At 35.7% G+C, this 24,002-nt stretch overlaps 2 long non-coding RNA genes across 11 annotated transcripts; both read right to left on the bottom strand.

The window, feature by feature from the left end:
* Window positions 1-13,978: 13,978 nt before the first annotated feature.
* On the bottom strand, window positions 13,979-17,170 carry LOC107948248 (uncharacterized). 7 transcript variants are annotated; one of them, XR_005925614.1, is made up of 5 exons: window positions 15,895-17,170; window positions 15,695-15,826; window positions 15,025-15,126; window positions 14,804-14,884; window positions 13,979-14,276 (listed from the first exon to the last, which is right to left on the bottom strand). It is a non-coding gene; the product is annotated as an uncharacterized lncRNA (long non-coding RNA). The 7 variants fall into 7 exon arrangements; XR_005925616.1 differs by having other exon boundaries at window positions 15,695-15,999; window positions 16,371-17,170; XR_005925617.1 differs by having other exon boundaries at window positions 15,695-15,988; window positions 16,371-17,170.
* A 99-nt stretch (window positions 17,171-17,269) lies between these two features.
* Window positions 17,270-20,387, bottom strand: LOC107948249 (uncharacterized). Of its 4 annotated transcripts, XR_001697293.2 has the most exons (6): window positions 19,947-20,387; window positions 19,108-19,271; window positions 18,152-18,383; window positions 17,749-17,841; window positions 17,494-17,543; window positions 17,279-17,376 (listed from the first exon to the last, which is right to left on the bottom strand). It is a non-coding gene; the product is annotated as an uncharacterized lncRNA (long non-coding RNA). The 4 variants fall into 4 exon arrangements; XR_001697291.2 differs by lacking the exon at window positions 17,494-17,543 and having other exon boundaries at window positions 17,273-17,376; XR_001697294.2 differs by lacking the exon at window positions 17,494-17,543 and having other exon boundaries at window positions 18,152-18,420.
* Between the last annotated feature and the right edge of the window lie 3,615 nt (window positions 20,388-24,002).

The raw sequence follows: 24,002 nt of genomic DNA, 5'->3' as shown, positions 1-24,002 counted from the left end.
CTTTCTTTCTTGCATCAATACATATCCCAAGCCCACATTCGATGTATCACTATAAACCGTAAACTCCTTCCCAGGCTTTGGCTGAATCAACACAGGGGCCTCAGTTAAAACCTTCTTAAGTTTTCCAAAACTCTCATGCTTCCTGTCCATCCAAACAAACGGTACCCTTTCCTCAACAACTTAGTTAAGGGTGCAGCAATTACTGAAAAGCCCTCGACAAACCGTCGATAATACCCCGCTAAGCCTAGAAAACTTTGGATTTTCGACACCGACTTGGGTGTTTTCCAGTCTAACACTGCTTTAATTTTTTAGGATCCACCTTAATCCTCTCAGCTGACACCACATGTCCTCGAAAAGTAACCTCCCTTAGCCAAAATTTGCACTTACTAAATTCGGCATACAGATACTTCTCCCTCAAAGCCTGCAACACAATCCTTAAATGCGCATCATGCTCATCCTCATCCCTTGAGTACACCAAAATGTCATCTATAAAAACTACCACGAACTGGTCCAAGTAGGGTTGAAAGATCCGATTCATAAGATCCATAAAAGCAGCAGGTGAGTTCGTCAGCCTGAATGGTATCACCAAGAACTCGTAGTGCCCGTAACAAGTTTTGAAAGCTGTCTTATGAACATCTACCTCTTTAACCCTCAATTGGTGATACCCTGAATGCAAGTCAATCTTCGAGAAAATGAAAGCTCACCTAAACTGATCAAAAAGATCATCGATTCTCGGTAGAAGGTACTTATTTTTAATAGTTAACTTGTTTAACTGCCGGTAGTCGATGCACATTCGCAACGTCCCATCCTTCTTCTTCATGAATAACACCGGTGCTCCCCATGGAGACACACTTGGTCAGATGAATCCTCAATCCAACAATTCCAGAATCTGTGCCTTAAGTTTCACCAACTCCTTTGGTGCCATCCGATAAGGGGCGATGGACACCGGAGCCATACCAGTTAACAATTCGATTCTAAATTCTACCTTTCGGTTGGGCGGCAACCCTGGTAGCTCATTGGGGAAAACATCAGGGAATTCCCTAACTGTTCTCAAATCCTCAACAGTAGGGATCTTAACCTCCCTGTCGCTAATGTATGCCAAATAGGCTTTGCATCCCTTTCGTACCAACTTCTCATCCCTTAATGCTGAAATCACGTTGACAGATAATTCTGGCATTCACCAATCACCACCAACTCCTTATCCTCCATCGTTCTTAACACCATTCACTTTGCAGCACAATCCAAGGTGGCTCGGTGTTTCACTAGCCAGTCCATACCCAAGATTAAACCAATCTCATTGAACGACAACTCCATCAAGTCCGCTAAACAGGTAACCCCTTGAACTACTAAGGGTACCTCCCTAAACAACTTATTCACTTCCATTGACTGACCTAATGGACTTGTCACAGTCATCTCATTCGAAGTAATTTCAAACATATCACCCAAAGGTTCAGTCATATTGCATGCAACAATTGAATGCGTCGATCCAATATCAATCAATGCAGTGTAAGGTAACTCATATATAAAGAACATACCCGTTATCACATCTGGGGCATCCTCGTCTTCTCGGCGACGAGCAGCATGAACCAAAGCTGGCTGCCTCGTCTTAGCATAGCCTGCATTTTCGCCTGGTGCTCCACATCCACGTCCATTACCGTTACCGCCCCTGGCCTACCCACGACCCCTTAGCGGCAGTTGACCACCCCTGGTGGCTGAGCACCACCTCGACCCGTAATTGGCACTTGAGCTGGCATTCTAGGGCAATTCCTGATCCTATGCTCCATAGATCCATAAGCTAAACAAGCTCTAGACCTCTTCCAACACTCGCCTCCATGGCTTCTCCCACAATCAGCACAAGGTGGCACCTTTGGATTAGCTGCAGGCCCATTAACTCTGGCCCTAGCCCTAGGCCTCTGTCCAATACCAGGGGTCTCAGCCTCCCTCTTATTCTTACCCCTTTCCTTTTCTCGATTTAGGCACTCATTGCGCTTCACCTCCTCCGTTATATTTACTTTTTCCATCAACTTTGAGAAAACTCGTTCCCTTTGTGGAGCTATCAATACCCTGAGGCTATTTCTTAGCCCATCCTCAAACCTAACGCAACACTCATAGTCCGTTGCCACCATAACTTTTACATACCTACTAAGACATAGAAATTCCGCCTCATACTCCGCCACAAATTTCTTTCCCTGGGTCAAGTTCAGAAACTCCTTCCTTCTAGCATCCACATAGCTCATACCTACATACTTTTCTTGGAACGCAGCTTTAAAGAACTCCCAAGTGACCTACTCGGGTTGAGTGCCCTTCGTCACTGTCAACCACCACTGATAACCTTCTTCCCTAAGTAGTGACACTGCCTCTTTCAGCTTTTGTTCCGGTGAACAGTCCAAGTCCTCCATTATCCTTTCAGCTGCCTCCAACCAGTATTCAGCCACGTTAGGAGCTACACTAGCCACAACCTTAAAGATCTCAGCCCCATTTGGTCGAAATCGCTCCAAAATGGACCCCCGATTTCCCGTGCCATTATTGGGCCCAGCGACCCTTTCCAAAATCCCTAGCATTGCCTGCGACAATGCATCATACCCTATGACCCGATCTTACTATTCATTCTCAGCCATGGGTGAGGTCGAATCCTCTTCTACTCCAACATTGGGCACATGGCCCGATGCCGACGATTCAGCCCTCACAATTCCGTGGCCTCAGCCACGGCCTCTCGCACCTCTTCTAGCACCCATCGTCGATTCATGTATTTTCTGGATTAAAAATTTTATGAAGTTTTAGTTAGTTTCAATAATTAACCCGATGTTTTATGAAAGTATTTAAAGAGAGTTATTTTCATAAAACCTCTGCAGTTTAAAGATCCTACGAGCTTCAATTCCATTCTAACATAATTGTCTAAAGTAGCCCTCTAACTATATACTGTATAATAATTTAAACAGGCTTAAGAACAAAAGAACTTCCTTGGTTTGACGTCGGAGACTCGGTGTGCCGCTCAGCAAGACTTCTTATTTTCCAAAAATATTGTAATTCGATCAATTTTTTTTAAAACACAAAAAAAAGTAATAAGGCCCACTTCACAGCCCGAGTTTTGAAACTTGGGCTCTGATACCACTAAATGTAACACCCCAAACCCAACCCAGACGTTACGGCTGAATCTGACATGTCACATTGAAGTGTTTTAGCGAAAACCTTGTTTCATTGAAAACCCTTTCTTAAAAAGTTACATCTCAACTACTTAGTAAAATGTCTTTTAAAACTAATAACCTATATTCTTTTAAAACAAGTCCAAGTTGCCTTACTAGCTGGCCACCCAGTGTCCCTCCAAACATCAAACCTCCTACTGAGCATCACCTGAGAAAAATAAAAGAGGGGTGAGTTTTTGAAAACTTAGTGTGTACAACCCTCGACGAGTAACAAGCATTCATCAATCACCATACAACATGCAATGCAATACAGTACAACCCACCCCAATAATCCAACCGATACACATCAGCTCCGTCCCCCGTTACACATCATGTAGGGATATAATTATCGATCCACCCAACCGATACACATCAATAGTAGCCCAGTTGCTGAACTACCAACCTAAACAGAATATCGTATGTATGCAGCAGTTGTACATGTAACATCCATAAATCTTACCTTCAACACTTAGGTGTATTTTGGTCATTTTCGCCCTTAGGGGCATTTTGGTAATTTTCTTTTATTACGGGTCTTTACTTACCTTGGCCCATTAACAAATCCCGTGAAAATACTATGCACTAAGTAGGATTCGAAAGAAGAGAAGGTCAGTCATTAAGACCGCTTAAGTACCAAGCTCTCCCTAGATCTAATCCTAGACATGCATATACCCGTTGCCACACCTTAACCCTATGACTTGTCCACGGTCTATAATTAATTAACTAAGTTTTATGTCTATTTAAGCAGTTGTCACATACTAGGCCCAAAAACCCCTTACAAGCCCAGACAAATCCACATACCTGTATATGGCCCATTAGGCCCAATCTCTTTCAATTGGCCCATTGGTCCAATCACATTTATGTGGCCCATTAGGCCCAAATCATATTCATATGGCTATTAGGCCCAAATCACATTTACAATCATGCTCACATACAATTTTCCATCACATAGCATCAATTATCAATTTTTACCTATTATGGGCCCAACAGCCCATCGGGCCCATTTAGCCCATTCTGGCCCGGTTGGCCAATTCAGAGCCCAAGTCCACGGAATCTCCCCTCAGCCCCAGGAAACCTATCGGTTTCCCCCTTACGAGTGTTTCCGCACTCACAGGACTATCGTAGCCAAATTTTTGACATTTTGGCTTTTCGGTATTTTGACTTTTTGGTATTTTGGCTTTTTCTGATCTACTTGTGTGTGCAGTGTATGTACACACTTGGTAATAAAGTGTGCTACGATTTCCTTAGCCCCAAACCTACAATCGATATCACCCTTCAATTAATCGCATGCTTAATACATATCTTTATCAAAACTGAAACCTCACCCTTTACCTTACCTTGCGCGACAAGTTATAACAGTCCCTTCTTTAATCACTAACCGCAATCAACTTCTAGATCTGAACCAATCTTAATTATTAAAACCAGAATAATAGGTGACTTGTATCCAACACAAGTCCCCCCTCTCTTAACTATGACCATTCGACCAACTAAGATCAAGAATACTTACCAAAGTCTCTTACCTGAGGAGCAAATTGGTAGGGATCCAAAGTACTGGAATTTGATACTAATCCTACCAAACCGATTGGAAGAAGTAAGGAATGGAGTAATCGATACTTAGCAAAAACCGATTGGGGGAGCAAACATTTACACTAGAATCGACTGAGTGAAAAGGGTAGTGGCAACACCAAGGGTATTCGGCCAAAGAGGTTTTCGATCCTTGACGATTGTATGGCAAACAAAAGATTATTCGGAACCAAGGAAAAAGGGAAGAAGAAGTCAGCTAAACCAACAATGAATCAAACAAAATTGAGTAGAAGAAGGATGGGAAATCGGCACAAGGAAAAGAAAGAAAAATAAGGGTTTTCGGCTTTTAGGAAAAAGGGTTTCTGGTAGCAAGCTGAAGGAGAATTCAGCATTAGCCTGGCAACCTCCCATTCGACACCTATATATAGCCTTTATAGCCAAATTTCCCAAGCCCAAATTTCCAATTCGGCTCCACCTCTTCCTCACTCCTCATCTCTCCCTTTTTCTTCTTGATAACGCATTGATCCTCTCCTCAAATTTCTCCTCTTACCACTCCCTACAGAGTTCAAATCCAACGCCACCTCTGTCCAACTTTTAGCAAAAATAAATCCCTCTTCTGAGGAAAGTGGTATTCGAACCCCAAACCTCTGACACTAGCAACACGCCACTTATCCCCTAAGCCAGCAGGCTCTTTCTGTCCAATTTTCGCTTCATTTATTCAAAAGCCCACTTACTTGCCATCAAGGTTCTTTTAATAATTAAACTATAATTTCTTTTACCCCTAGGTTCGAACTCAAACCTTGACAGAGACCTACCATCACATAATTAACACTTAACTGGAATTGTTAAGCACAAAAAAAAAAGAAAAATTTGATATTTCAAGATTTTTGGGTTTTAGGATTTTTGGGGCGTTATAGAAGGGAAGCTCAGTTATGTGTTTATACCATTTAGTATTATGAACTATGCTAGTATTTTCGTAGTTTTAATTAGTTAGAAGAAAATATCAAGATACTGTTTTTCTTTATTTAACTTTATTAGACTTTAAAGGTGTGTTATTATAAATTGCAAAATGTGTTTTGACTAACGTTCGTTGTAACTCTCTAGGCTTGGTATTGTCGTCTAGGTCGAGTATGAGGTGTTATATTTAGTGGTATCAGAGCTAGGTTTCTCAAACTTGGACTGTGTTTTGGGTTCCTAATGTGTCTTAAAAGATAGTTAAATGAAAACAATATGTCTAAACCATTCTAAAAACTTATTTCTATAGATGACTGAGCCTCTAACGCCGAACTTGTAAGTATTTCTATTTCGTTATTGTGATTAGTGGAAACACTATAGTGATTAAATTGTTATCTGGTTAGATACCCTGATATGAACTGGTACGAACACTATACTAAAGCATCTAAACTGATCTGTGTACTTCTGACATTGTAGACAAACTGATATTATGATTTTGCACAATAGTCGTAGACGTGACTCTCGTAGGTGTCGTGGACACCGAGGAGGAGCTCGAGTGGAGTCATCCTCTTTGGATAGTGTGCCCAATCTAGAGACTAGTGAGACAGTTGGTGCTCCTACTGTTGAGACGAGATACCAGAATCCGACGGATGAATGTGATATAATGTTCAGTCTATGATTTGAGCATTAGAAATGGTCATTGGGACCCATTATACATCTAGAGGACGAGGGTCGGTTACTGAGTGACTCTAGTCAAATGGTGCTAAGCTATTTAGAGGTATCATTCGAGTTGCCCCTATAGTTGTTAAGCATTATTTAGAGGCTACTGAGCGTATTATGACTAATATTGATTGCACTCCCATGCATAAGTTAAGGGGTGTTGCATCTCTGCTTCAAAACAAAGCCTACCAGTGGTGGTTGATGGTTGAGCAATGTGCTTAGCCTGAGCAGGTTACTTGGGATTACTTCAAGAGTGCCTTCTAGATTAAGTATGTGGGGGGAGTTATATAAAGGCTCGCCAACATGAGTTTATGAGTTTGGTTCAGGGCGAACGATCTGTGGCCGAATATGAGGCTGAGTTTATGAAATTAAGCAGGTATGCTCGTACTTTGGTAGTATCTAACTACGACAAGTGTGTAAGGTTTGAAGAAGGGTAACGTTATGATCTGCAGATTCTGGTAGCTCCTTAAAGGGAGTAGGTTCTTACAGTTTTGGTTGATAAGGCTGAGATAACGAAAGAGATAAAACACAGTGAGCACCGAAAGGCGAGATTGAGAGAGAGTTTAGTGCAAAGTCAAGAGGGATTCAGGTTCCTCTAGTTCTGGGCAACACCCTAAGAAATGGCTGAGTTTTGAAAGGCCTCCGAGGGTCAAGGTACCAATTATAATGACTGAGATTCAGCTCTGTAGCGACTATGGAAGGTTCCATCCGGGGAGTGCTGGATAAAGCCTAGAGCTTGCCTCCATTGTGGCTCGATGGAGCATTGAGTTAGAGATTGTCCTTGTTGACCAGATCAGGTGCCAATTATGGTACATACTTTCGTTTCAGGTCCTACTCATCCTTTTAGAGTGGTTTAGCAACCACCTATGGGTCGTGGTACTGTTCGAGGGGGTACTGGTTCTAGTAGAGGTTAGAGAGCACAGGGTAGACATAAAGGTCAGACTGAGGCACAACAGTTGGCACTAGTTTATGCGGTGAGATGCCGTGAGCATAGTGAAGACACCGACGTCATAGTAGGTATGTTCATTATTCACTCTGTTTCGTATTTTTCTCTTATTGATATGAGATCAACTTATTCATAGGTAGCTAGTACTATGTCTACCAATCTGGGTATATCTGTTTAAAATACTTCTAGGGAGTTTTCTGTGATTAGTCCTTTGGGCCAATTGGTTCGAGTTGATAAAGTATATAAAAGAGTACCCCGAGATTCAGGGGATTGAATTTTAGGCTGACCTAATGAAATTTCCTTTTAGTGAGTTTGATTTGATTTTGGGAATGGATTGGCTCATGGAACATCAGGTTGGTCTAGACTATGCTACTAAAAGGGTTACTATGAGAACGGATGGGAATAGTGAGTTGTAATGGTTGGTCAGCATCGAGATTATCTCTCCAATGTAATCTCTGCCCTTGTAGCTAATAAGCTAGTCCAGAAAGGGTGCGAGGCATACCTTGCCTTCTATCCAATTTTGTTCCTGTAAAGCTTTCTGTAGGAGATATTCATACAATGAGGTACTTCCTATAATATTCCTAAATTGGGTCTAGTAGTTTCAGGTATATTTTTCGAGTTCAAAGTGTGAAACTAGGAATTTATGGGGTCTTTAGTAATTTTTAATACAATTTAGGAGGTTAATTTCGTCTAAAATCAATTAAACAATAATCCGAAAAAATAAAAATATTTTTGGAAAATTAATTTTAAAGTAATTAAATAATTATAAGTGAAAATAATTAATTTGGGTCGAAAAAGAATTTTAAAATAATTTTTTTATTAGGAGTTAACTTGAGTTAAATTTAAATATTAATTGAATAATATTTAATTGTAAAATAAGAGAAATTTTGGAGTACTTATTTGGAAAATAAACCTTAAAATTCAGAATTTTTGAGGGAAGGGATTAAATGGTAAAACAAGGGAAATGTCAGAGTGGCCATTCGACAAATTCCCTAAGTTTTAAATTCTAGTGGGTTGTTTCAACTTTAAAAACAATGCATCTAGCCTAGTTTTCACACCATTTACATCATATTAGAGAGCTATAAATTTTGTTTTCTTTGCATGGTTAAAGATTTTCAATACTCTCTCTTTTCACCTAAAATTATTCTCAAAAGTAACCAAAAATATTCTAAAATTCCTCAAGGTTCTTAAATTAAGATTTTCAATAAACAAATTTAGAGTGAATCAAAGGTAATTTTCAATCCTAAACTTATTTTTTATGAAGATTAGAAACTTTTTTTCATGATTTGAGAATCAATTAAAAGATTTTTTTATCAATGTCATCTTCTTTAAAAGCTTAAGGTGCTTTAATGGTGGATCTTAAATTTTGAGAGGAAATCCTCAAATCAATTTATTTTCTAACTCAAAATGGATCTATTAAAATGTTTTTGGCTTTATTTATCAAGATTAAACATGATACGTAATGTAAATTGAAGAAATCTGAATTTCATCTTCTTGAATTGGTTTTTTAAATTTTTCTGAAATTGATTTAAATGTGAAATTGATTCTTAGTTTATATGTATTTTGTTTAGTATTGATGTTTGGAAGTGATTAGGAGGGCTAGAGAAATTGATTTTGTGAGGAATCGAGTTTTCAACTTGATGTTACAAATCTGATAAGGTATCTTTGAGAGTGAAGTTTGATTAGCATAGTTAATTAAAAATTATGTTTAATTTAGCTTTGGAAAGGTGGTAATACCTATTTTACCTCTGTTGAAGCTCTGAATCTTGAAGAGAATAGAGATAACCGGAATTGAAGCTTGAAATTGTCTAGTTGATCACTTGTTGTGATAGAATAAAATTGAGTGGTGAGTGTTTCTAAGGGCGATTTGATAAATTGACCCTCAATTATGTTTAATTAGAACCTTAATTAATGATTAAATTAATTAATTATGGATGAATTGTTGATTTTGCAATATTGGTACTAAATGTGCAAAATATTGAATTTGTATTAAAAAAATGGTAAGTGAATTTTTGAGTGGTGTTGTGCTATTTAATTAAATTAATTTTAAGGATGATTTTAAGCATGTGTACTGAAATTTTTTATTATGATATCTTGATTTTTCAACTGGTAATTGATTATGGAAAATTGGTAAATGAATTGCTTGATTTAATTAGATATTAAATGCTATGTTACATGTTACACATAAGCATCTTTTACATTAAATTGAGCACACTAATGATTGATTTATATGCTATTTGACTGAAAATATTAAAAACATGCATGGTGGATCCATTGGATATAGTTGGCATGCCATAGGATTTGTTGGTACTCACCTTTATTTGTGACATTGTTAGCATATGGCTCTAGGTGGACTGATTTGTTGGAGTAGATAAGGGAGTGTTAAGCATGAGTCTCCACTCAATGGGTTATTTGAGGAACTATAAGGGAGTGCATGCTTCGGCTTGCTCAACTTGGTGGACTATATTTGATATTTGTGGGAGTTCGGAGATTCGTTTATCCAATGTATGATCACCCGATTAAGCCATGAGAAGTGTATGCCAATATATATTTATGTGTGATTTGTTGCTGTAGCAATTGATGATGGAAAGCCATTAATAATTCATTTTTGGTATTGAAAATGTTTATGGAAATTAAATTGACATGCTTAATTATTTTTGGCTGACAATTGTTGAATGACTGGCTGTGAATTAAGCATGAATTGGATGTTAATTTACTTGTTTTTATTAACATTCATTGAGCTTTTTAAAGCTCACACCCTCACATTTGTGCAGATATTTGTCGGGATAGAGAAGCTGAGGAGGTAAACAAGAGAGTTTCAAGAGATTTAGGCTTTGTAGAGACTTTATTACGCATTTTAGAGACTATAGTCGGGCATTGTGGAACTCCCGAGAATTAGTTTGATTTTGGTTGTAAATGGATTTTGGACAATGGACATTTATTTTGGATGGTTTTAATAATTCTGGGGCATGTTTGAGTTTAATTATTGAATAGTTTATGGTGTATTGTTGCTTGATGACATGGTGATTGATAACATGGTGTGTGAAGCATGAAATTTATACTAACAAATGCTTAAATGAGGCTTCCACGGAGTAGTTTACTAGCAACAAAGGTACGCCACTTGTTTTTTTTTCGGTGTTTATTATGCATGAAATCGATTGCCTAATTCATTTTAATTAAGGCTTAATTGATGTTCTTAAATTCAATTGAAGGTGTATGTTTATATATGTCAATTAATCATAGTTAAATCGGGTTTAATTGGTCGATAAAATATGCAAAATCGAGATTTTAAATCAGTTTTTCATAAAAATAGATGCAATGCTTTTTACACGGGTGTGTGAGGGGTCACATACGAGCATGTGGCTAAGTGACACGGGTGTGTCGAAACAGGAGCTATCGCACATGGGCGTGTGGGATTTCCACACGGCCATGTGCGGTCTACCAAAAGGTTCTCCACAACATGAACACAAGCATTGGGTTTTGGGGGTTTGATTTTTTGTCTTTTTAAATTGGTATTCTAATTTGTCTATGTTGCAATTTACTCATGAAAATTGATTAGTCTAATTAAGGCCCTAGATGATAAGGAAACTTGATAAAATTTTAGGATTAGTCTTGTAATGTGTAAAATTCGTTAGAAACAACTTAATTTGTAACTTGGAATAGGTCTTGATAGATTGTATTTGTTACAATTTAGTCCATAATAGTAAAACTTGAATTAGATATAGCAAACGAACTCAATTTAAGCTAAAATTTTTAGGCTTGCATAATTTTGACTAAAAGAATGTCAGTAAATGTTTAGATCTAAAATTGGGTTAGTTTTACTATAGATGGTAAAATAACGAAAATACCTTTAGGTTAAATTACCTAGGAAAATTTTAAAATTGGCTCATAATTTGCTTCCACGTGAATAAATAATCAATATTCAAATAAGATTGAGGTGTTATAAGGTCGGGGTGCATCTTGGGTGGTTGTTAGCCAGAGAATCACTTAGGTGGCTAATGTAACACTTTGAATTCGGGTTGTCCCGTCCCGATCAGGTTTACAGTGTTACACTTCCCGAATGTCTTTTCCAAGGAATTGCCCAGAATACCTCCGGATAGAGAGGTTGAATTCAGTATCGATCTGTTATCGAGTATTGCTCCAGTGTCTATTGCACCTTATCAGATGGCACCAAAGGAGCTTACAGAGATAAAAGCTCAGCTCTAGGAACTTCTCGATATACTGTTTATTCGACCAAGTGTGTCTTTGTAGGGAGCACTGGTATTGTTTTTTAAGAAAAAAGACGGATCGATGAGGATGTGTATAGATTACCGACAATTGAACAAGTTAACAGTAAATAATAAGTATTTGCTACCGATGAATGACAACTTATTTGACCAGTTCCACGAGGAATTTTTTTCTCTGAGATTGATCTTCGTTTTGGTTACCATCAGCTCAAGGTTAAAGAGACTAATGTGTACAATACCGCCTTCAGGACTCGTTATGGGCACTACGAGTTCCTAGTGATGCCTTTTGGGTTAACAAATTCCTCGACTACATTTGTGGATTTAATTAATCGAGTGTTTCAACCGTATTTGGATCAGTTTCTGGTAGTATTTATCGATGACATTGATTTATTCAAAAACTGAGTCTGAGCATGATGAACACCTTCGTATTTTTCTCTAGACACTCTGAGAAAAGCAATTGTATGCTAAATTTAGCAAATGTCAGCTTTGGTTGCAGGAGGCTTTTTCTCTAAGGCATGTTGTGACCGCTGAAGGGATCCGAGTTTATCCCAAGAAAATAGAAGTTGTTATCGAGTGGAAACAACCAAAAATGTGCCTAATCTTTGGAGTTTCCTATGTTTGGTAGGTTACTACTGAAGGTTTTTCGAGGGATTTTCCTTGATTGCGTTACCTCTGATAAAGCTACTACGTAAGAATGCTCTGTTTGTGTAGTCTAAAGAACAGTAGTCTAACTTTGAAAAGCTCAAGTCTAGTTTGACGTAAGCTCTTGTTCCAGTTCAACTTGAATTGGGCTGGGAGTTTGTGGTTTTCAGTGATGCGTCACATGTCAGACTAGAATATGTTTTAATGCAAGACAGTAAGGTGGTAGCTTATGCATCGCGATAGCTTAAAACACATAAGGGTAACTATCCTACGCATGATCTCGAGCTGGATACAGTCATGTTTGCTCTGAAAATTTAGAGGCATTACCTATATGGTGAGAAGTGTATCATTTACACGAATCACGAGAGCATCAAGTACTATTAACTCAAAAGAAGTTAAATATTAGGCAACGTAGGTGAGTTGAGTTACTTAAAGACTACGTCTGCACTATAGAGTATCATCCTAGTAAGGCTAATGTGGTAGTCGTTGCTCTTAGTCGTAGAGCGATGACTGAACTAAGAGTGATGTTCACTCATCCAAGTTTGTTCGAGGATGGGAGTTTGCTGGTTGAACTACAAGATAAGCCATCTTGGGTTGATCAGATTCAAATTAAATAGTTAAGTGATGAGTCTCTAGCATAGCGTCTACGTCAGGTGGATTTGCGTAAATTATCGAATTTCAGTTTGAATGGCGATACGGCTTTGTGTTTCAAGGATCGAATTTGTGTGCATAATGACAAGGAATTGAGACAATTTATCCTACAATAGGCACATAGCAGCCCTTACGTTATGCATCCTAATGGAAACAAAATGTATCAGGATCTCTGAGCACTGTACTTGTGGCTCGGTCTAAAACGGGAGGTAAACACCTTTGTGTCACACTATTTGACATGTCAAAAGGTTAAGGCTAAACATTAGTTGCCTTCAAGGTTGCTTCAGCTTAAAATTCCTCTATGGAAATGGGAGCGAGTAACGATGGATTTTGTTAATGGGTTGCCCTTAACACCCACTAAGAAAGATTCAGTGTGGGTCATCATTGATCGATTGACCAAGTCCGCTCATTTCTTTACTGTCAGGATAGATTACTCACTGCAGAAGCTTGCCAAGCTATATGTTTCTAAAATTGTAAGACTGCACGGAGTTTTAGTGTCGTTTATCTCAAATAGAGATTCGTGTTTTACTTCTTGATTCTAGAAGAAGCTTCAAGGGATGTTGAGAACTGACTCAATTTCAGTACTGCATATCACCCTAAAATAGATGGACAGACTGAATGGCTTATTTAGATTTAGAAGGATATGCTTTGGGGTTATGTAATTGATTTTTGGGGTAGTTGAGAGGATTACTTACCATTAGAAAAATTTACGTACAATAAAAATTTTCAATCCAATATCCACTACTGGAGAACAGACTTTTAGCGGCGTTTTTTTTTACCTTTAAGCGCCGCTAGAACTATTAGTGGCGTTTTCACAAGCGTCGCAAAAAACGCCACTATAAAAAATGCCGCAAAATTTTGCGGCGTTTATTTAAAAAAACACCACTAAAGACCATGACTTTTAGTGACGCTTTTTTCACAACGCCGCTAAAAACTATAATCTTTAAAAAAAATTAAATTAAATAATATTTATTTTCTATGATAAATATTTTATGTTTTATTTTTGAAATTTGAACTTTAAACTACACACAATTTTTAAAAAATCATTTATATGTAACTCAACAGAAATTATGTTCAAAAATTCGTTGTCACTAAACAAAGGAAAATGATTTACACAAATAAAAGACAAGAGAAAATGACGTATCTAATGAGCAAACTATTTTATAAGCAATCAAAAAGAATAGTATAGGAAATTCTTAGTAACCTACTTGAAGAAGTATCGAAAAATATAAAGAGGAAGAGAATGAGTACAAGGAAGCATCTTTAAGTTGAACCATTCTTGATGTCAGGTTCCTTGCCTGTCTCAGGGAGAAAACACCTACACACAACAAGGACATGATGTCCCTTTCTCCATTTGACTTAATCACCCACATTCTCTCATACCCTTTCTACCAACAGCAATTGTTCAAGTTCTTCTCTTCTTCTCTCCAATTCCTGCATATAAATGTCCATGAGATTATGGTATTTGATGAGAAAATTAGTTCACAGCTGTGATACTTTCACAATATTGGCCTGAAATACCCTACAAATCAATACCATATTGCAAAATCTCCAATATTCTTATCATGTTAAGGTATTTATTGATAAATTTCTTAAGAGAAATGTTAACCAATGCCGTGTAATTAATGCATCACTTTTTTCTTAAATTTAGTTAAAGTAAGCAATGTATTAAATGTTAGAAAATATCCTTAAAATGAACCGTTCAAGACTCCTGAAAGGTTGTGGGTTCAATATCTTAACAACAATCACTTGTAACGCACGACAAGAATGGGTTCTTACAGTTCATTTGTCAACTTAAGAAAACTTGATTATAATGTGGTAGGAGAGGTTTGAATATAAAAAAGAAGCATTCAGAGTATGACTAGAACTCCAATTGATCAAGCAAAAGAATACATAAATAAGAAATCATCAAGGCAAGATGTAGACCAAAAGGCCAGCTTTGAACAACTCTCATAGCTTACCTCCAGATCTTGAACTGCTTGTTCCCTTGTAATTTCCTTTTGCTGGCGAGAACGTTTGAGAAAACCAATGCCTAAGATTCCCTGACAAATTATTATCAGTACAATCAAGGAGTAAACATAAACTCAACTCAAAATCACAGTTTTGAAGCCTTTGCTCAATTCCACCCCAAACTATATTTTATCAAGACATGAAAGTGAATGATAAACCTCAAACATCTCACTCTTTATTTTCTTGAAGTAAACATATCCAGCATCACATTAGACACATTTTCATATTTTGCCCTGGCAAATTCAAATTTTCCCTCTTTGAAGAGTCAATTACCCTGCAGACAAATGGTTAAATATTCAAATTAATAGACTTACAGCACAACAAAACAAAAGACTAAACAACTAATGTGCATCACCACAATAGCTTGCAAGCATACACATGGAGACTGGTCTAATAACTTTTTTCGGATTAATGTCTCAGTTAATTTTCAATCTAAACCGTTTCAAACAATATTAGCTAAAATAAATTTTTTATTATTGTATTAATGCAAAAATCTTACCATTTTTAAAATATTAAACTTTTCCATTAGAAAAGTTGGATTTGAAATCATAATTTTTTATTTCTAAAAAATGTACACTCAACAGGATAAATGCAAACCGACAGGCATGGGTCATTCCCAAGAAATGAAAATTTACATTTTATTCTTTTTAAAAATTAGGCCCTCCAATTAAAAAATAATTGCTCAATTTTTTAAAATAAAATCATAAATTAATACATGAAATTCTTTTTTATATCACCTGGAAATGAGAGTCAAATAGATTCGATCACCCATCTAGTTATAAAAACCTTTTAACATTTATAAACTCCACAAAAATGATTCTTTATTTAATTCCCTAAATTACCTATCCTCGCCTGGGTTGATAACAGTATCGTCGATGAACCTTTGGATTACATTCATGAATTTTTCGCCATTTTCTCTCTGGCTTGTAAGCAATTCAAGAACACGAAAAAGGTAATTGGTTTTCCAACAAGAACTGATCCAAGTACACAAATGTCAGCAAATCATTTTTAATAAACATTTTACCATCATCATCATCATTACCGTAATGCATGTAAACTGCTTGTAAAATTGCGCAGCCGTCAACGAAGAACATCCAAGCCAGTTCCTTGTTATCGTCGCTATACTTCTCTAATTCCTGTGGATCATCTATCATAGAAATTATAGAAATATGCAATTATAGAAATATTATAGAAATATATTCATCATCTAGATATCCATCTTCAAACTCTCCTTTTATTCATTGATTATCACAACACATTACATACACTCAAAAACATTTTCAAACCCCAGTTCATACCCAGATCAAGGAAAACCATAAACAGATCTAAAAACATTCAATCTATAAACACAACCAATCAGATCAAACAAAAATCTCAATACAGCAACAATTTTTTTCTCAATCCCATATTATATAAGCTAACAAACATTACTCTTAACACCATAAATAGATCCAATCAGCAGGTTATTAGTAAATAATCATGAACACTATTAACAGCAAAAAAAATGAAGAAAAATACCTGCACTTGTTAACAAAAATAATGTAACGTGAAACCCAAATCTGTTAACTACAAAATTGCAGGAAAAGAGAAAACAACTTAATATTTCGGTTAATTTGGTTGGTTTTCGTTAACGAAACAAAATTAACCTTCAACATTTTTTCAATGGATAATTCTACATATCCGACCAAAATATCGGAACAAATCAAAATCTAGAAGCACAATACAATGAAGATATTAATCACCATCAGATGTTAAATTAACACATACTAAAAGTTCAAAACAAATAAAATGAAGGTATAAAAACTTAACAGGACTAATCCTAACTAATAACCAAAATAACATTCAAATATCAAATTTTCTTAAAATCTCTTCTGTTAACCAAACTGAATTTTTTATGGTTAACCAACAAACCGAATTTGGTCAGTTAATTCAGCTAAAAATAAAAGAATATTAGCAACAAATTATAAATTGAATTTCAGGACCATGTCAAATTTTCCTAGAAAACTTCTAGTCAATAAAAATTTTGAGAAAGCAGTCCAAAAACTCCAACACTCAAATAAACTACATATACGAGAACAATATACCACAACTTCATATTTGTAGTGTCACCTTTAATAATAGACTGGTATGAATATAAGAATAAGTTAAAATACACAAGATACTGCAAAATATATGAGATGAGCACACAAAGCTGATTACTACTGACCACATAAATTGCAGATAAACTTCCTTTCCTAATCAATGAACTTCATGAAAGGATTTATGTAACCTTTGCAACGAGAACATCGAACAAGACCACTTTCCCCAAAATCCACAACCTATAGTAAGAAATATTAAAAATATGATAAGCAGATCAAATTACAAAATGACTTAATTCATGGAATTCATGAATGTTAAAATCAGACATGAGTTTAAAACTTTGCCTTCGGAAGGATGTTTAAAACCAGAATCCACAATAGATCGAAGCAGCTCTGGTTTAAGTAGAAAGTCTCTAAATCCCGAACTGTGAATTCCAACATACCCCCTACACCACATAAAAAAGAAATGAAATAAATTAAAATCAAAATGCTTTACACTAAAACTAGCAGATTATATTAGAACATTGTTTTCTTAAAAATATGTATAAACTAAAATGACCAACTTCTTAGCAGAATCAGCAGCCTTAGTGAATAGCCTGACCATATTTGTGTGCTAAATAAAAGAAAATTGAGAGCTTCAGCACAATTGAACACAACGAAATTGCAAACATCACTATCATAATCCTCATACATGCATTTGCCTATCCACATTCTGCACTTTCTCTATGCAGAATCAAACACTTTAGCCCAATCAATATTCGATAAAAAAAAATAAAAAATTTGTGATACTGAGATTTACATGCTCATTACATCGGTACCTTTAAATGCTTCATTGGCTTGGTTTTTGATTTCTTCAACTCGTGAGAGGTTAGAACCTTCATTTTCCATACCAGGCATAACCTTTTTATCAACTTGTTTAAATCAAGTTAAAATGTTAGTGAAAATCTTATTTTCTTCTCACAAACCTCTACATCATCCACAACATTAAACAAATTAGCAAGACGACAATGCTTGATGCAGAAATTTCAAATCAAAAATACCATCAAAATTTTAATTAAAAAAATAACACGCACATACAACTGGAAAAGAAAAGCTAATACAACTTAAAGAAATTATTCATATCTTCTATACTAGGATATTCAAAATTTCATATTCAAAGACAGAAATTTCAAGCATAAGCGAACAATCAAAAGCAAAAATAGAAATAAAAGTTGGGAATACCTTCAGGGATTGTGAGAAGAGGCTGAGAAGAGCAATCGCAAAGGCAATATGGGCAAGTGTTGGAAGTGTGGCTGAAGGCTACTAATCCTTCCATGAAATGCCAATACAGAGGTGGACCCACTATGTAGCCGAATAAACAGAGGCCCAATAGACACTACCCCACCTTCAACGCCGCCGTCTAGTTCACTGCCATTTCTTCTATCTCAGAGTCTAACTGGAAACCAAATCAAGACTGAAGCAATTTGATGCAGTAGTCAGCAAAATATAGACTACAAAACATAGAGAAGGAAAAAATGCATGCATGATTCAGATCATATTTATAAAATTCAATTATTTGTTTCTAAATTAGTGAAATAAATTATCATTTAAATAATTAATCTTTTTTTCAAAACAAGATGTGAGCTTCACTTTAATTGATATTTACAAAATAACAAATGAATAAATAAACACAATAAATAACAAAAGAAATGGTTTCAATTTTAAATTAGAAAGGAACTAGTTATGTTGCTATTTGCTTTAGGAAGTGCTGCAGCAGACAATGACAAAATCAAGAAGAGCATCCCAAGTGTTCTATTATTTGTCAAATTCTGAAAATAACTGGTTGCATGCTTGTCTCTAATTCACTATCTGATCGAACTACTTGCCTGCGATGAGGTAATAACAGTAATACCCAAATCTTTTGCCAGTCTATAAAGTTACTCCTCAACATTGACACTTGTGGCACTGCCATTGGAAGAATACCAAGGTAAATTAGACAACTAGTTACTAGTTTTTTAAAAAGAATGCATAGTAATTAGTTAAATCCTTTGTACACTCATCAAGGATACCAAATTTAGGCATGTGGAAGAACAACCTTGCCAAGTAAAACAGAAAGTTTGATATCAAAATAACAGAACTCTGTCGGGAATGAAAAGTAAAATATTTTAGTCTGAAGTGTGGAAGTTAGCTTAACTCACCATGCCTAATCTCTGTTGTTCTCCAAGTGATAAGATGTCTTCCCAATTGAGATTAGCATCCCAACCACCTTCCTCCCGTTCTAAAAGATAATTCAATCGAACATTTTCAAGAATGGTTTTCAAACGTGCATCAAGAACGCTGGCACTGTCCACTGGCTTTTTACCTGAAATTTTACGTGTTCAGAATTCCCAAAACAATAGACAGTTTCAGTACATTGTTTTCCAAGAGGTCATTGAAGAAATAAACTTTTACCTTTGACACCATCACATAATAAATTATTTGTCATTCTACCACGCTTTCTAAACTGTTATGGTATTCTTAATGAATAGTGAAGGGAGACCAGATAAAATCTCATGTGAACCGCCAAGATCAAAATTTGAGCATTTTAGACTTAATTATAGTCTATGTCCCTTGATAAACTCATCCCCAGAGAAAAAATGCAAATGCCAGTTGCCAAAATTCCAGATAATTTTGTTGTCTTTTGTAACACGAAAACTTAATGTAGTTTTCATTATCTAATTTTTGGGGAACAGGAAGACCAAAATGTTAATTGATGAAAATTGTATATATTAAAAGGGAAAAAGAAAAAGGACCTCAATCTTTACTGACTGTTAAAGTTGTATATTGAGGGAAAAGTCTCAGTTTCTTCTTGTAGCAAATTGTTAATGTCACTAGACAATTTACACATTGAAGTGGTACCTCTTCTCTACGAAATTGAAGATGAAGATAAACAAGAAATTAAATAATTTATATTAGAATAAAAAGAATTAAGATTTGAATATAGATTTAAAAAATTATTTTTCAAAAGGAAATAAAATGAAAAAAAGGAAGAGCGTACGGATTTGCAGTGCAGAGAATCAGCGAGGGCGAAATCCCGAACAGCCACTCACCAGATCCTCATCATCTTTCTTCTTTTGGTCCTCATCCGTACAGATCTTGGGAGGATCCAAAGCAGCTGCAGGACGGCTTCAACATATGAGATCGAAAGACATGATACCCTTCCCCCCGATAGAAGCAAAAGGAAGAGGCTAGGGTTTTAATTGAACGTTGAAAAGGAAATTGGAATAGTCAAATTGCACAGTGCGTCTCTTCCGTTGGTTGAGATTAAAGGTGGGTAGGCATGAAATCTTCAAGAGAGAAACTTTATGAGAAGCGGATTTTGATCGGTGAAACCAAAGGGAATAGAATCAGGGTTTTTAGCAGCGCAAAATTGGGGATATAGGGGAGGGGGTGAAAATAAAAAAACGCGGTTTAGATGGGAAGTGTATCTCAACTTTTTGCGGCGTCATCTAAAAATAATGCCACTATAACTTAATTTTTTGCAGCATTTTTTTCCACTATTGCTCAATGTTATTTTTTTATTTTAATATATTTTTTCCTATTTTTTTCTTTTAAAATCTTTGTGTTGAGATTATCATTTTTTAGAATTTTTATTTTTTTAAATTTTGAATATTGATTTTTAACTGAAATATGGACTAAAATATTAAATATTAAAATTTTAAGTTTTTAAGTTTTTAAGTTTTTAAGTTTTAATTTTTAATTTTTCAATTTTCAATTTTTTTGAAGATTTTTATCATTTTTAAATTAACATATAAGATACAAAATGAAACTTTAATAGAAATAAAATGGAATCGATGAATTAAAAAAAATACAAAATGACAAAGCAATACAAGTATTATTCTTTTAAGTATAAATACATCAATATATTTTTATATTGAATATATAAATATAAAATGATGTTATATCAAATTAAAGTTCATGCATATATACAATTGCACACTAAACCATTGTTCATGTATGCTTTTGGGATTTAACCCATTTTGATATATTTTTAAAAAAAATAATTTATATTTATCTTATTTAGATTTATATTATAAAAAAATCCAAGATACACAAGTAGTTCACCATATTTAGCCCTAAACACTAAAAATTAAATCCCAAATCCTAAACCATATATCCTAAATCCTAGACCATGAACATATATATATACTTAATATCCATATGAAATTTATTTTTTAGATTTTAGGGTTTACGGTTTAAAAGCTTATTATTTATGGTTTATAGTTTAGGGTTTGGGATTTACAATTTATAGTTTATGGGTTTAGAGGTTAGTTTTCAGGCTTGGGGTTAAAGGGTTGGGGTTTAGTGGTTAGAGTTTTAAGAGTTTATGATTTGAGATTTAGGGTTTGGTGTTTAAAAAGTTATTGATTAGTGTTTATAGTTTTAGGGGTTTATGATTAAAGATTTAGGGTCTGAGGGTTAAAAGGGTGTTGATTTAAGGGGTTAGGGGTTAGGGTTTAGAAAAAGCCATAAACATTGATTGTAACAGCTTCGTAACTTAATTAAGTGAAAACTTCTAATTAAATAGTTTGGTTATCAAAGTGTAACTTTTCATAATTAAGTAACTAAAATGAAATTAACTTTCCCATAGCTAAGTGAATGGTGTAGTTAATTTATATTGTTTATAAAGTCAGTTTTAGATATGATCAAAATAAAATCGAATTCAAAATAAAAATAAGACCTTATTTAATTTGTTATAATTTGGTCCTATCCAAAATAGATAATTACCTATCCATATCAATCTGTTACTTTTTTTATTTATTTTTCAATAAATAATTTGATATAATTTTAAAATATTAAAATTAATATTATCTCTTTTATAATTATATAAGAGATTATTTAATATATAGATTAAAAAACACTAATTAATCTAAACCCTAAACCTCAATCTATAGCGGCGTTTTTCCAAAAGCGCCGCTAAAAAATTGAGCAATAGCGGCGTTTTTCCAGAAACGCCCTAAAAACTGAGCAATAGTGGCATTTTCCCAAAATCGCCGCTAAAACCTCGATCTATAGTGGTGTTTTTCCAAAAGCGCCGCTAAAACCTCGATCTATAGCGGCGTTTTTCCAAAAGCGGCGCTAAAAAACTGAGCAATAACAGCGTTTTTCCAAAAGCGTCGCTATTGCTCCATTTTTAGCGGCATTTGGACCAAAGACCCCACTATTGCTTAGTTTTTAGTGGCGTTTGGACCAAAAATGCCGCTATTGCTCAGTTTTTTACGGCGTTTTTAATAAAACGCCGCTAATGTATAATATTTGCGGCGTTTTTTGTCCAAACGCTACTAAAAACGCAGCTAAAGCCCTATTTTCCTATAGTGATCTAGATAGCTCCTTACAAGGCTCTGTATGGTCGTAAGTGCTGTACTCCTTTGGGCTAGACTAAGTTAGATGAGCATCAAGTTTTAGGTCTTGAGCTAGTTTTCCGAAAACATTGTTCAGTTGATTTGAGATCGTCTGAAGGCTGTTTCTAATCGAAAAAAATCTTATGTTGATTTAAAGAGGAAAGATATTGAGTATGTTGTATGTGATCAGGTATTTCTTACAGTTTCCTCGTGGAAAAACGTCCTCTGATTCGGAAGGAATGGCAAGTTGAGCTTGAGGTTCGTTGGACTTTACAGCATTTTGAAACATTTCGGACATGCTGCTTATCAACTAGAATTACTATCAGAGTTAGAGCATATTCTTGATTGTCTATATTGAGGAAATTAAGGTACGACCGGATCTAAATTTTGAGGAGTAACCTATTCATGTTCAGGATCATAATGTTAAAGTATTGAGAAAGAAAACTATTCCTTTAGTTAAGGTTTTATGGTGGAATCATGGCACTGAGGAAGCCACTTAAAAACCCCAAGATTCAATTCAACGGCAGTACCCGTATCTGTTCGAGTCAGGTAAATTTCAAGGTCGAAATTTCTTTTAGAGAGAGAGTTGTAACGCCTCAAAATTTTGAATATTTACTTATCGGATTCTGTAGTAATTAAATCTCTATATCTATGGCTATGTGCTTTGCTTATGTGTTTAAGGTCAAGAGTTTAAGTCGAGTTGTAATGCCCCAAATCTTGAATGATTAAATTTGTATTTTGTGTTGCATAAATGCTTGCTTGCTTTAGTGGTTAGGTGTCCTAAGAAGAGTGAGAAGTCCTGGGTTCAAACCTTGGCTTTAGCAATTTTTTTTTAATTGAATAAAACACTTGTCTTTAGTCAGTACGCTTTTAAATAAAAATGGATAAAACATGACAAAAAAAGGCCTGCTAGTCTAGTGGTAAGTGGCATGTGGTGTGTTCCTTGGGATTTGAGGTTCGAGGCTTGGTGATGAAAAATGAGCATTTCATTTTGCTGCTATACCGTGTAAGAGGTTGGGTGGCATGGGATTTCTAATGCTGATGGGGCGATTGGAGTGTTTGAGGGGAGTAGGGTGTGTGTAGCTGAAATTTAGGAGGAAATGTGGAGGGGTTGGATGGGGATTGGTTGGAGAAAATTGATAAGAGATTTTAGGAGGGATTAAGGGAGGAAAAAGTGGGATTGAAGTGTGGTATAGTTGTGCTGAAATTGGATGTCAGCTGAGTTAAGCATTCTCTCAAAATTTTCGATTTTGGATGCTCATTCCTTTTTTGTATTTTGTTCTTTTTGCCTTTGGTGCCGAAATTTGGGTTCTGTTGTCCTTCATTCTTTTTCTCGTTTTACCTTTCTTCCTTTTGTGACCAGATACTACTTTTAGGGTATCTTCTCATTTCTTTTTGTCCACTTTTCCTAATTTGCTTCTTCCCCTTCTTCTCTCAAATCGTCTCTCTCTTGGACTGAACACTCTTTTCTTTCCTCCACAACCCTTTACTGAATACCCTTGTTTCTTCTCCCTCTCTACGTTTTGGCTTTCTTCAAGTTTCACTCCTACATTGCTAACCGAATTCTCTTGTAGCCGAACCTTGCTGCTACCGCCACCTCTATTTTGGGGTTCACGGTTATTCTCTTTCCCTTTCTTATCTCTCTGTCGAAATAGCTTTCCCTTTAGCATCTTCTTTGCTCTGCCGATTACTACCATCTCGTGCCTCAGTTT

Source organism: Gossypium hirsutum, chromosome A04 (assembly GCF_007990345.1).
Source record: "Gossypium hirsutum isolate 1008001.06 chromosome A04, Gossypium_hirsutum_v2.1, whole genome shotgun sequence".
Lineage (NCBI taxonomy): Eukaryota > Viridiplantae > Streptophyta > Magnoliopsida > Malvales > Malvaceae > Gossypium > Gossypium hirsutum.
This window is presented reverse-complemented; position numbering and strand designations above follow the sequence as displayed.